This window comes from Pseudopipra pipra, chromosome 4 (assembly GCF_036250125.1).
Source record: "Pseudopipra pipra isolate bDixPip1 chromosome 4, bDixPip1.hap1, whole genome shotgun sequence".
In the NCBI taxonomy this organism is placed as follows: domain Eukaryota; kingdom Metazoa; phylum Chordata; class Aves; order Passeriformes; family Pipridae; genus Pseudopipra; species Pseudopipra pipra.
In genome coordinates, this window is record NC_087552.1 from 39,102,200 (window position 1) to 39,114,540 (window position 12,341).

A 12,341-nucleotide genomic window follows, 5' to 3' on the forward strand; every position below is an offset into this window, starting at 1 on the left:
GAAGTTCAGCAAAGTGTTAGCAAAACAGTGAGCATGTTTGTAATTTCTCTCAGGGATACACACTTGTAATTGTTTGGTGTGATACATTTTCTGGACACCTGCAGAAATTATAACAAGAAGGAAGGGAGGCAGAAAGAAAACTTGTTTTGGGGTATTGATCGTGATACAGAATTAATGCTGCTGCTTGGTCTATTCTTGTCTTTTCATTCATAATTTTCTGTTGTTTCAAGCTGTACTGAAAAGGAGAGAGATAAATAGATAAAGACATTTGCATATGTAGAAAGTATAAAGAATAATATATGTGAAGAAAAACACTTCAGTCTATGAAAACTTTTGTCTTGCTTAGACAGTTTAGATATTTAATGAGCAGTTAGACAGTTTAAATATTTAATAAAATACTGTGATCTTATGTCTTTTGAATAGTGTCTAAGTAAATTAACATTGTGGGGTATAGTTAATTACTTTATTAATTAATGCTTTGAACATTGTAAGCATTCTCTAGTGTGCAAAAATGCAACTCTTCTGAGAAAACTGCCAGTAAAATAATTTGAATTTAGAAGTCACAGAAAAGGCAGGAATGACTGCTCTTATAAGGCCTGATACTGCACCACCGAAGTCTGTGGCAATATTGTCTTGTGCACCAATCACTTAACTTTGAATAAATTGTACAATTTCTCTTTAAAAGACCACCACAGTCATTTCATATTTAGGAGAATTTGAAGGCTCAAACTATATTTGGGAATCTCAGCAGAACAAAATTGTAACTTTTAGGAGGAATGCTTAAAAAATAAATCCTTTAAAGAAGGTTACTGGTTTCTGCATCCTGAAAAACTGTTCAATGTCCAAGAGTATAGCACTGAAGGTATTGTGCGTGCCACTAATACAAGCAACATGTAGAAAGTAGGAATTTTCCTGAGATACACGAAGGAATAAATGCAAAGTCAAAGCCCTAAAGCAACTCAGAATTACTTAGCTCTCTTGATGTCTACAGCTTTTCTTAATAGACACTACTTTTACTTACCTGAAAGTGGTTATTCTTACCTTGACACACATATATAAAACTTTTATGAGTTTCAAGAATCTGTGAGAAATTATGCAAGTATACTGTGAAGAAAAAGGACACAAAATCCCCTAAAGGTGGATGTTTAAATAATACAGAGAAATCAAATCCTTATTGAACAGAGCATGGAGCCATGGTCCTTTCAGACACACTGAGTTGAGAGCTCTAAAATATTAAAGTGATTTCTGATGTCCAGCTCTAAAGCAATAAAAATGGATCTTCATATTTTTATGTATGAATACTGGGCTTATATGATAATAATGGCCATCAGGAGGATGTTGCACATTTGCAGACCTGCCATTTTCAGTGCTGATATGCTACCCATATGTTTCCTTCTGCAGTTTTGAGACCACTGAGGTTGTATAACAGCAGCTCTTGTTCATCCAACCTTTGAGTAATCTTCTTCAGCTGAGTACAAGCATGGCAGTCAGGACTTGTCTTGAAGGATTGCTTTGAAATCAGCTGTCACAGTTTGCTCTTTGTGGCACAGCAACTTAATTCTGTTCTGTTCTGAATTAAAGGAAAGCATAAAGTGTCTTGAAGTAGTTTTAAAAGTAGGGAAAAAAAAGACCTTTCATAACAGGTGGCATTATGCTTGATTCCTGGCTTGGATATCTTTGGAAGAAGGGCAATGTAGTAACAGAGATGCTTGATTTTAAATTAATTTTTTTAGAGTAGATTTTTTTCCATGACAAACCCGCCTTATTATTATCTCTGCACGAATGAATGATGAATTAAAAAAAAAATAAAAAGGGTAGCATGAGGATTGAGAAGCATTCTTTGAACTGGAGGTGATTTTGTCAAAATCTTGAAGGGCGGTATTTGTTTTGACTTATAGCTTGCAGTTTTTTATTATTAATTTTAAGGACACTTAGTTCTCAGTTCTTAGTTCTTTATTACATAATATCAGCTTTCCATTTTATACAGCCTGACAAAAATATTAGAAAATATAACTAGGAACATGAAACTTTGCACCTGCTTTTTAACATCAGATAAACTTTTGTAGGCAACTACAGAGGAGTGCAATCCCTGAATTTGTTATTCTCTAAAACCAAGCAAGCTATTTGATAGATTTGAGGGAGTCTTGCAGAGCAGAGCCCTTAGAGATGCCCTACAAATGATTCATTATTTAGGGCCTAAACCTATTTTCTCCATAAATTCCTATTCAGACAGTTATTCTGATAACTATGTTAACTGACAGCATCCCTGTAATAAATGTGGATAGAGCCTTCCTTAATCTTCGTTCGCAAAGCCTAGCCATGAAAATGTTAACTGAGTGAGTAGAAAGTATTATTGCAACAATAGAGCTAAACTATCATCTCAGAATATTTCTTTGGTTGATTCTAATTCTCTGCAGTTGAGCAGACATAGAGCCTACAAGTCTAAGCTGAAGCTGGAAAACAGTTTCTGCTACTTAATACATCATGAGTAATTTGATATTTAGACACTGGAAAACTATTAAGAATACAGTCAATATTAAGAATTGACAATAGAGTCAGTTTTGGTGAATCTGGCCTGTAGCTCTAGTTTTTCAGGATACCAGTTTCCTTTTAGTTCCTGGGAGCTTCAAACCAAAACATCTAGGATATTTGGCATTAGCATGTATGGAACAATTTTACCAATGTATTCTATAAAGTGAGAGACAGGTCTACTCATATGAGTAGATGAGTACTGGATTGCGCAAAACAGAGTGAAGTACTTCCATCTGCAGTTAAATAGATAAAATAATTTAACTCTTAAGAAAGGCAGATAGTCATATTTATGTGTAATATATGGTCATCTATAGATCAGATTATCTGCTTCCTCATAATTGCTAATTTATGTTAAATTAGTTTACCCCCTGTGTAGCACCTATATAATGGTTTCTGTAGTATTCTATGGAATTATACATACTCCCTGATAAAGGGAAAACTAACAATAAACCCAGCTATTCCACTGGAAAAGACAGAAAAATAATTAATTTCATTATACGTAATGAAAATTCTGTCTTTTTTGGAATGAGTTTAAGTGCAGCTATCAGAGACTTCATGTAATTAGATATGTAAAAATGTGTTCTGGTGTTCTGCTGTATTGTGGCTTTAACTGCAGGATCTGAAGAATTTGCCTAACAAATAGCCAAGAACTATGCTTTGTGGGTTTTGTTTGCTGGCTCTTTTTTTCTTTATTTGTTTTGTTAGACATGTGAGGGACCTCTGATATGTGATGTGTGGATTTAAGTTTATGCCTATCCCCAAGGTTTGAAACATTCCAGTCATATGTTTCCTATCAAATATATTAAGAAGCACTGTATGTATTTATCCACACAGCGTGTGATGAATTCTGAAAGTCTTCAAATTTGTCTGAGCTAAATTCAAGGTGGAATTTCTTTGGATTTAACTGAATTCTGAGAACAGGTTTTATTTTTCTTTGAGTTGTTTTCATTGAGACACCTTTCACAGTAGCGTTGTATGTTTCTAGTTTACTTTCAGCTCAGTTGGTGAGATACAACTGACATCTGGTCTACTGTCAGGATATGCCAGATGACTATTACCTTGCAGCACATTTACCATCAACACACTGAATTATTCCAAAACATTTCTGCATTTTCAACAACACTGGAAGAAATGACTGAATGGCCTTAAGTATGTGAAAGTGATTAATAGCTTTCCAGAAAGTTAGGCATCCATTACTCCAATTAGATATCTGTCAGTTGGTACTGACAGATGAGAATTAATACAAAATGCTTGGCAAGAATATTAATTCTGTGCATATATTTTGTATCTATATGTTTATCTATCACTGTAGTAATACAGACACTCATGTTCACAACATATTGAGCTCTACTAAAATAATCACATCTTATAAAGAGTAGGAATTCAAAGAATAAGTTGTAACCAGGTACAAATAGTTAAATGTAAAACTCTTGTTACCATTCTAATTTCGTTGAGAATTGAATTAGTTCCCTTCTTAATGCATTTTGGTTATTTGCAATCAAATTTCACGTGAGAGGAACTTTGTTTTTTGAGCACTGTAATCCAGTCATTCTTCCCATGACAGATACCTATTTCTCCAAAAACTAGAACAATGACAAAAATATTAGCACACTATTTTATAATTTCATCCTTTATCTTTAGATCAGCCTTAAAACAGCATTTATTTTGTGATAACACAATTGGAAAATATACATATGACAACATATATTTGTTTAATTTATATCATAGAAATGAGATTAGTTTGTGACAGCATTTTGCAAATGACTGAAGTACTGCAGTCTAGTGGAAATTATTTGACAAAGACTTTTTTTATGTACACTATTAAAGTATGTTATACATTGTTCAAGACAGTATATTTGGTCTTAGACCAAATGTATGCATATACATTTTTGTGTAAATGTGTTCGAAAAGATTGAATGTTTCTATTAAGTAATTATTTTCATGCTTGTTATAATTTATTGAAATTTAATAAACAGGCAGGTTCATAATTTCTCACACTTGTACCTGGATTTATCCTATCTTCATTTGAAACTTTCCCAGAACCTAGTTCCTCTTCACTTTCCTCTCTTGTGCCAAAAATCCCAGGCTCTTATGAATATTGACCTAACTTGGACAACGGTACGTTCCCCAAAATATCTCTGAGAAAATAACTTCACAGTCTTGAGATGCGGAAGACTATCGTACATGTTATTTATTGATTAGTATTTATTTTTTAAAAATAAACCTATTAAATATAAATTTCTTATAATTTTGTTATTGTTTCTCACAACTGGATCTGAATCAGGGGGAGATGAGGATTTCTGAATCTGTTAGTTCATCATAACTGAGGGGGGTCTTATTGGTTGTTACAATTTCCACTCAAGTAAAAAATTTTCCACGTCTCCTACCCCACTTTGCCCAGTAATCTTCTTTGCCCCATACCTGATGGACAAAGGTTGGCTTGTTTGTGTTTTGAGGGCATACAGGACTGAAATGGACTCTTTTTTTGGCATTCAGGATCTTAGAATTCAGTAGTCTTCCTGCTGGTGACAATTGAGTAACACTGCTAAGAAAATGCTGTATAATCTTCCTGAGCTCAAGAATGCCAAAGTATTTTTTTAGACCTCTTTGGGAAATGTGATGTGCATAAAGATGTATTCATACTCATAGTGGCCTGTGGAAGTATGGTAGAGATGGATAAGGGAGATTAACTTGAAGATAGAGTAGGTCCAGGTAAAAATGTGAAAGACTTGAATACATGTTTTTTAAATATATCAGACCTGACAGCCCATGAAAGAGGCATTAGTTTGCAAAACTCCAGACTTGTATCCCAACTGTAGTTTTGCTGCAATTATTGTTCATGCTGAAGAGTTTTGTAACCTATGTTATGGTATTTTGCTTTTTAACTTTTATGGGTAGTTCCTTCAAAATTATATATCTCAATATAAAGCATTTAATGACTAGAAAACTAGGCAAGTTCTTATCCTTTTTCCGAGTCTATCTTATATAACACTAATTGTAACTGATTAATGGTTATTTGTCAGCCCTGTGTGAAAAATACATACCTTGTGGTTCTTACAGGCTACACTGGGAAGGAAGTGTGTTTTAACCTGGAAAGGATGATGAAGTGCTTCCTTCATATTCACAGCAGAGCTAATCCCACTCTGGTCATGAATTCTGCTCCATTACAGCTCCTCTGAGGGTGAGAAATGTACAGGTGTTATTGGTGACCTTATTGGAAATGCTGAGCAGGTGATGGATAAATTGTAGGTGGGAAGATGTGTTTGAAAGGGGGATTTTACAAATCTGGTTCTGGAAAATGAGAATATTCCAATTGGTCACTGAGATGTATTCAGTGTAATATGATTTTTCTCTCCAAGTTGCTGGTTTTATCTGAGTTGCACTTTGAACTACAAGTTCGGTGCAGAATCTGTCTCATCTTTTTTATGTTATAGAGTAGGAAAATGAGTTGAAGTTAAATTAATACTGTTTTATTAAAAAAAAAAAAGTTTACGTGTCTGATAGGTAAGAGCAGTATACTAAAGAAACAGAAATTTCCCTTCGAAATGGTGTTTGATCCAGCAAAATCCAATAAATGGAAAAGGGATACTTTCCACAAGATGGCGGTGTAGGTGCATTTTTTTAACTTTTCTGAGCTAAAATAAATTGTTCTGCAAAACCCAAGAGAATGTTAGAGGTAACCTAACAATTTATAGCTGCAAGTAATTGCTATGTGTTTTGTTATTGTAATTAGTCAGATCCTGGGTGACACAGTAACTTCCATTACTCCTGCATTTTAGTTTGATTTATTTAAAATACATATAACTATTTTTTACCCTTTGTGTTGTGGTTAGAAGTCATAAGCGCTCTGAGCAATGAGGTGTCTGTTTAGATAATGCACGGTGAAGGAACACAAAAGATGATGAAAAACTTTTGCACCTTTTAGCCCAAAGGTAAAATCAAGGGTAAGGTTTATCATCAAAACATACAGAGTAAAAGCCTCTAAGAGGAAAAAATATTTTGTTTTGATGTTAAGAAACAAAATCCTCCCTCATAAGTATTATTGGCTTTTAATTGTCCTACATTTTTTCAAGATAAGGCTGATAGGTTTTTTTGGGGGAGGTGAGTTCCCCCTGTGGGTTCCCCCCTCACTCCCTCCACCTATAAGTTAGTTGAGGGCTTTACCTAATTCCTCTGCTCAACGTAGAAAGGTGTCTTCCGTGAGTGTTTATATCTTTGTGAATTTTGCTGCGGTGTATTTCATTCAACCAGACAGATCTCTCTCTGGCCAGTCATGTGCACCCACAATACATATTCTGATCTTTAAAACTCCTTAATCATGGAGATATAGTGCAAACTTCACAAGAAAATACTAGTCTATACTACTTGTAGCAGTGTGTCTTGGAGAATGTCAACCTCACAAAACTATTTTGCCAAAACCCCAGCTTTTCATCCATGCCATTTTAGAGAGTCTCCAGCATAATGGCTCGTTGTGCACATGAGCAGCTGGTGCATCTGCAAAGGACTGGGAAACACAACTGGGAGGCACTGAAGATGGCTGGGAGCCCTGCTCTCCAGAAAGAGCTACACAGGATATCTGCTAGGTCTTCTAATCTAAGAACTCCCAAAAAGGGCTTAGATAAGTATTGTTTTGAACAGAGCTGGGAGGCAACCAAAGAGCCATGAGCCTTTTCTTTGGTATTATAAGATGTTAATATATGTTCTGCCACACTGCTGTATAGCTGGTTTTAGATTGTTCAGTTGAAAAAATCAGGAATAATTGTATTTTCTTGTGGCCAAAAAAGGGAGTTTTCTCTCTTGTTTGTTTGTGAGATCTGACTGTTTTCATTTGTACAAAATTAGTGCACACATTCAAAAGAAAATGAAGGACTCTTAAAGTCCTAGTATTTAGGATATTATAGACTATAGAATATTTTGAAGTCTTGGAAATAAGCTATTCAAATTTAGATGAAATAACATCTTTAGGCACTCAAAAGAAATTTTCTAGGTCACTGTCTACATCACAGAAAAACAAATTACTGTAATACACTGTGTATTTGATACTTATAACATGATATAGAGCAGAAAAAAAGCAATTAATTTTTCAGTCAAAACAACAAATCATGAGAATATAAGGCTGAAAATTAAACATAGTTGTATTATCTCAGTTTTTTTGAAAATGAAAGGGAACTCCTACTATTCATAAGCAGTCAGTAACTGAGTTTTCATGTCTTACAAAGCAGGAAAATGAGCATATTATATTTTGAAAATATAACTTTTGGACTGAAAAAATAGAATCTTGCAAACTGGAGAGTTAATACTGTTTTTTGTTTGAATTTGATTCACCAAATGTTTGAGAATGGACTTCTGTGAATTATTGTACAGTCAGAATTTTTATGTATAGGACCTGTAGTCCTTGTCTTGGATACCCATTTACCTGTGTGTATTCTTAAAGGCCTCATAGTGCATTCAGTCCTCTAGTTGTTATTAACTGCTATCTATGTTATGAACTTAGAAGCAAGGCAGGATTATGCTCTTAAATAATAAAACCTGTGATTTACAAGTATTCCATGCATGTTGTTCGCATTTTTTTACTAGGTGTGTGGAATCAACTTAGTTCTGCCTATACTTATGTTATCATTGTATGAAATAATGGAAACACTTCAAAACAAGGTAGGTGGAGGAGGCAGAGAGGTTGGAGGTTAAACATTTATCAAGAAATGTATGTGACTGTAACATGTTTTTGGAAGTTGAACTATAAGTGCTTTGTTATACACATCAGGAATCAGTAAATGGCAGGAAAGGTTTCCAAAGTTAAACTGAATTTTCTGACTTTTCTCTTTCTCCCACAAAAGGAGAAAAAACAGCATTACCTTACAGCAATGAGGTCTTCTGGCATCTAAGAATTTCTGCATATTGCATCCAGTGATATCTTGCTCTAATCAGTATAATGAAAATTGTCTGTCCACTGATAAGTGCTCCAGGTGGCTTTTGCACAGTGCTTGAGAGCTTTCAGTTAAGGTAAGTGATCTTATTTGTATAATAATTGAGTTATTTAATTTTCTAGAATTTGATTAAAATATGCAAATGTGCTTCCCCCGTTCTGTTCCCAAGTATCTGAAAAGGCAAATATACATGTGAAAAAAATAAAGGTCAAACCACATCAGTGTTCCTTGCCCAAATAGGGCATTAGGAGCATATAAAATCTCTAGTGTATAATTTCTGTTGAGTTCAATTTGTAGAATTATCATTGAAGTAGAAGTGATAGAAAGTTTTTTGTTTGGTTGGTTGTTTTTTTTCTTGAGGAATGTATGGGTACCATATGATTGCTACAGAATGCAATCTGACAATGTAACAAACTCAACTGTATCTTAAAATGCCATTAACTCATTGTTAAGCTGCTTTGCTCCAAATTAAGTTTAGCTATAATGAAAAGCCAGAATGTGAAGACTTAGGCTTCCTACAACTTGATTTGACTGCAGCCATGGGAAAGTGTCAAAAATTGAGAGGAGCTTTAGTAAGAAGGAACCATCTTTCATCACCATGTCAAATGTAATAGTGTATCTGTATTGAATACCTTGCTGTGTTGTAGCAGTGCAAAAAAACTATACTACAGTCTTGGAGGCCTAAGAAGTTTATCTTTGTCCTTTTGGCCTATTTCTTATCTGGCTGGCACAAACACATCCGTGTGGACTTCAGGGAAATGTTGAGGCTTTTAGTGCTTTACACAGGTACGTTACTGATTAGCAAATGCAGCTGTTCTGCGTGTCATATGTCTCCACAAGTATATTGAGATAAGATGGAAAAAACATCTTGCCAGTGTATGGAAGATAGCCAACAAAGAATATGATTGGTTAATCCCAACAACCAAACATATTTGGTGCAAATATGTTTACTATTTTAGTGCCCAGTAGGATTTATGTTATATTACCTAGGTTATCGTACAGCTTCAATGTGCTTCTTAAATTTATATCAGCTTCTGAAGCTGGTATGATGTTCGTGAACTTTGCTAGTTGACTGGCAATTATTGTAGTGAAAACTGTTTGACAATATGTTTGTCAGTGAAGTCATGGAAATTTACTGTACAGGTCAACTACTGTTGTTTGCTTAGCATATTTCAGTACCTTGCTGAGGTCTCAGTCACTGCCCTGAGGAATTTACAATCAAAGATAAGTAGAGATAAGAAACCCACATTGAGTTTACTTGGCTGAAAATTGTTAGACAAACATGACACATCAGGCATGACGGATAACATATACCTTGCATTCCAGAATTATTAAGCCAATGAAAAATAATTCAAATATATAAATTAAATACAGGAAGAATTAAATTGGAATTAGGACTGGAGGAATACTGTGGAAAATGAGGTAGCTTGCATTGCCCAGTGAAGCTTTAAAAGGAGTGGAATTTTATGTTAAAAAAATAATATAAAAGCTGCAGAAAGGATTATTTTATTCTTCAGAGGAAACTGTTTACATAGATAAGTGGCCCGGAAAGGGCTGAGTTTCAGTAATACACATAAAAGTCAGAGTGAGAGAATCAAGGCTTAATACTAAGACATTTTCAATTATTCTTCAGTGTTTCGAACAAAAAAGAACAGATATGAACTTTGTGTGGGAAATTATTTTTCTGACTGCCTTCAGAAAATATTTTTTTTCTTGAAAGCAATTTGTCTCATTTAGTTTATTGGGTCAGTGGGACTGAGTCATGAAAATGTGTCAATTTCTTGGCAGTCTCAGTGCCAGCCTGCTTGATTCTCAGTTTTCTCTATTTCAGAACACACTTCTTCATCACATCAGTGTCAGTACTTCATGGAGCATTCAAGTGCAAGTCCTGCATAGTTGTGTGTGCTAAAATAGGCCACTGAATTTTAATCAGACTTAAAGTTGTCCTTTTGCAGCTCTAATAGTGATGCGTTTAATCACTTACAAGACAATTGCTGCACATGTCTTGTCAGTAAAACCATAGTTATCTATGTAACATGATTGTTACAGATTCATGGTCAGGGTTACCTCAATTCTTGCTCAGTTTTACTGACTATTGGCTTTTTGCAGATAGGTGGAAAAGATAAACAAACTCAAGAAATAATTTGTTTCTTTAATTTCAAATTTGAAGATGAATAAGGTAGTTGGATTCAGTAAATCCAGATTTACGTTATTTATCTTCAAATGTTTGCATTTGTTCAGGTGGCAAAAGCTTCATCAGAGAGGAGAAAAATTTTAAGAGGAAAGCTATGTACGGTAAGGAAAGAAGCAATAATCTTCCCAGTGTCAAGAGCTTGTAAAAAGAATTTTGGATTAAAAACCTGGAAGACTAGCTTTGTCAGGAGCTTTGATGACATGAACTTAAAAAGGCAAAAGGAACCCACTTAAAAACTGGTAGGAGGAAGAGCCATCAGAATAGTTAATAAAAGTAGGCACTGGAGAAAAATGATGAGAAGGAAGTCTTAGGGAACCTTTTCAAAAAAACAACATGGTGTATGGAGTAGGAGAAAGTGGGGATAGGAGAAATATTAGAAGTGTCACAAATGATACATCACTGTCTGCAGCTACCTAAAGGGAGGTTGTAGACATATAGGAGTCAATCTCTTCTCCCAGGTGACAATCTATAGGACAAAAGGAAATGGCCTCAATTTGTGCCACAAGAGGTTTAGATTGGATATGAGGAAAAATGTCCTCATCAAAAGGATTTTCAAGCATTGGAACAGTCTGCCCAGGGAAGTGGTTGAGTCATCATCCCCAGAGGTATTTAAAAGATGTGTAGATGTGGCACTTGGAGACATCGTTTAGTGGTGGACTTGTCAGTGCTGTGTTAAATGTTGGACTGTATAATCATAAAGGTCTTTTCCATCTTAAAGGATTCTATGATTACTGAGTGGTCCAGAGCACGAGAGAATACGCATATGGTCCTAGCACAGAAGAGGACATCAGACTTAATGAAGGTCATTTCCTGGAATAAAATAAAGTCCGGTTTAGACTGTGAGAGGAAAGAGGGATGATTATTAGTAATTAGGTTTATCCTCCGCAGCAGCTATGTTTGTGAATATTGAATACAATAATGCAGGTGAACCATCCTGTCTGGTAATCACACTCTGCGTTAAATTCAGTAACAAAATTCTTGACTTTTCATTTACTAAAGGAGGTATGAGAGGTAGTGAAAAGTATCTTTTTTTTTTTTTGATTAAGTATAAGAAGTTATTTCTTCACTTTGTCTTATCCTTACCAGCTCCATGCCCAATAAAATAGAATTATATTATCTTATTTTGTTTTGGATCACTTCAATTAGAATAACAGTTCCAAGGGGTTTGTGCATTACAATCTAAGCAAGCTCAGGAGTATGTTTTAGTTCAGATGATTTCCCCAGCTTGCAGATTGATAGACCCATGTATTATTCTCCCATTCATTCCTGGTTGCAAAACCTAGTGGGAGGAACAGGAAAGGGAAATGTTACTTGAATAAAAAAAAAAAAAAAGGAAAGAGAAGAAAAAAACCAAACAAGACTATCAACAAACTCAAGAAACCAACTCTACGGGATTGGGAGGCTGCTTTAGAGTACAGGCAGTAGACCACATAATAATTTTTCTGGGTAGCAGTTGTAGCTGTGTTATCTGTGACCTGGATACTAACTTTGTACTGATAGGAATCACAGTAGGATGTTTGTAACCTGAAGGTAAACAGTCCATTAAGGGATCATGCTACTGCATTGTTGCATCTACTGTTTCTGAAATCCTTAACAAACAGGTGTTTAACTAATAGTTCTAAGGAATAGCACCTTTTATTTTACACATTTCTAGTAAGGTGGTTCTGTAAAGACTCACATGTGGAGCCCTG

The 12,341-nt window shown here is 35.0% G+C and overlaps 1 long non-coding RNA gene across 1 annotated transcript in view; it reads left to right on the top strand.

The window, feature by feature from the left end:
- Positions 1 to 12,341, top strand: part of LOC135413194 (uncharacterized) — a 44,726-nt gene that overhangs the window by 10,930 nt on the left and 21,455 nt on the right. Inside the window, exons 3-5 of the long non-coding RNA XR_010430125.1 lie at positions 5,593 to 5,713; positions 8,367 to 8,532; positions 10,698 to 10,889. This is a non-coding gene — a long non-coding RNA (uncharacterized LOC135413194). The remainder of the gene's footprint in view (positions 1 to 5,592; positions 5,714 to 8,366; positions 8,533 to 10,697; positions 10,890 to 12,341) is intronic.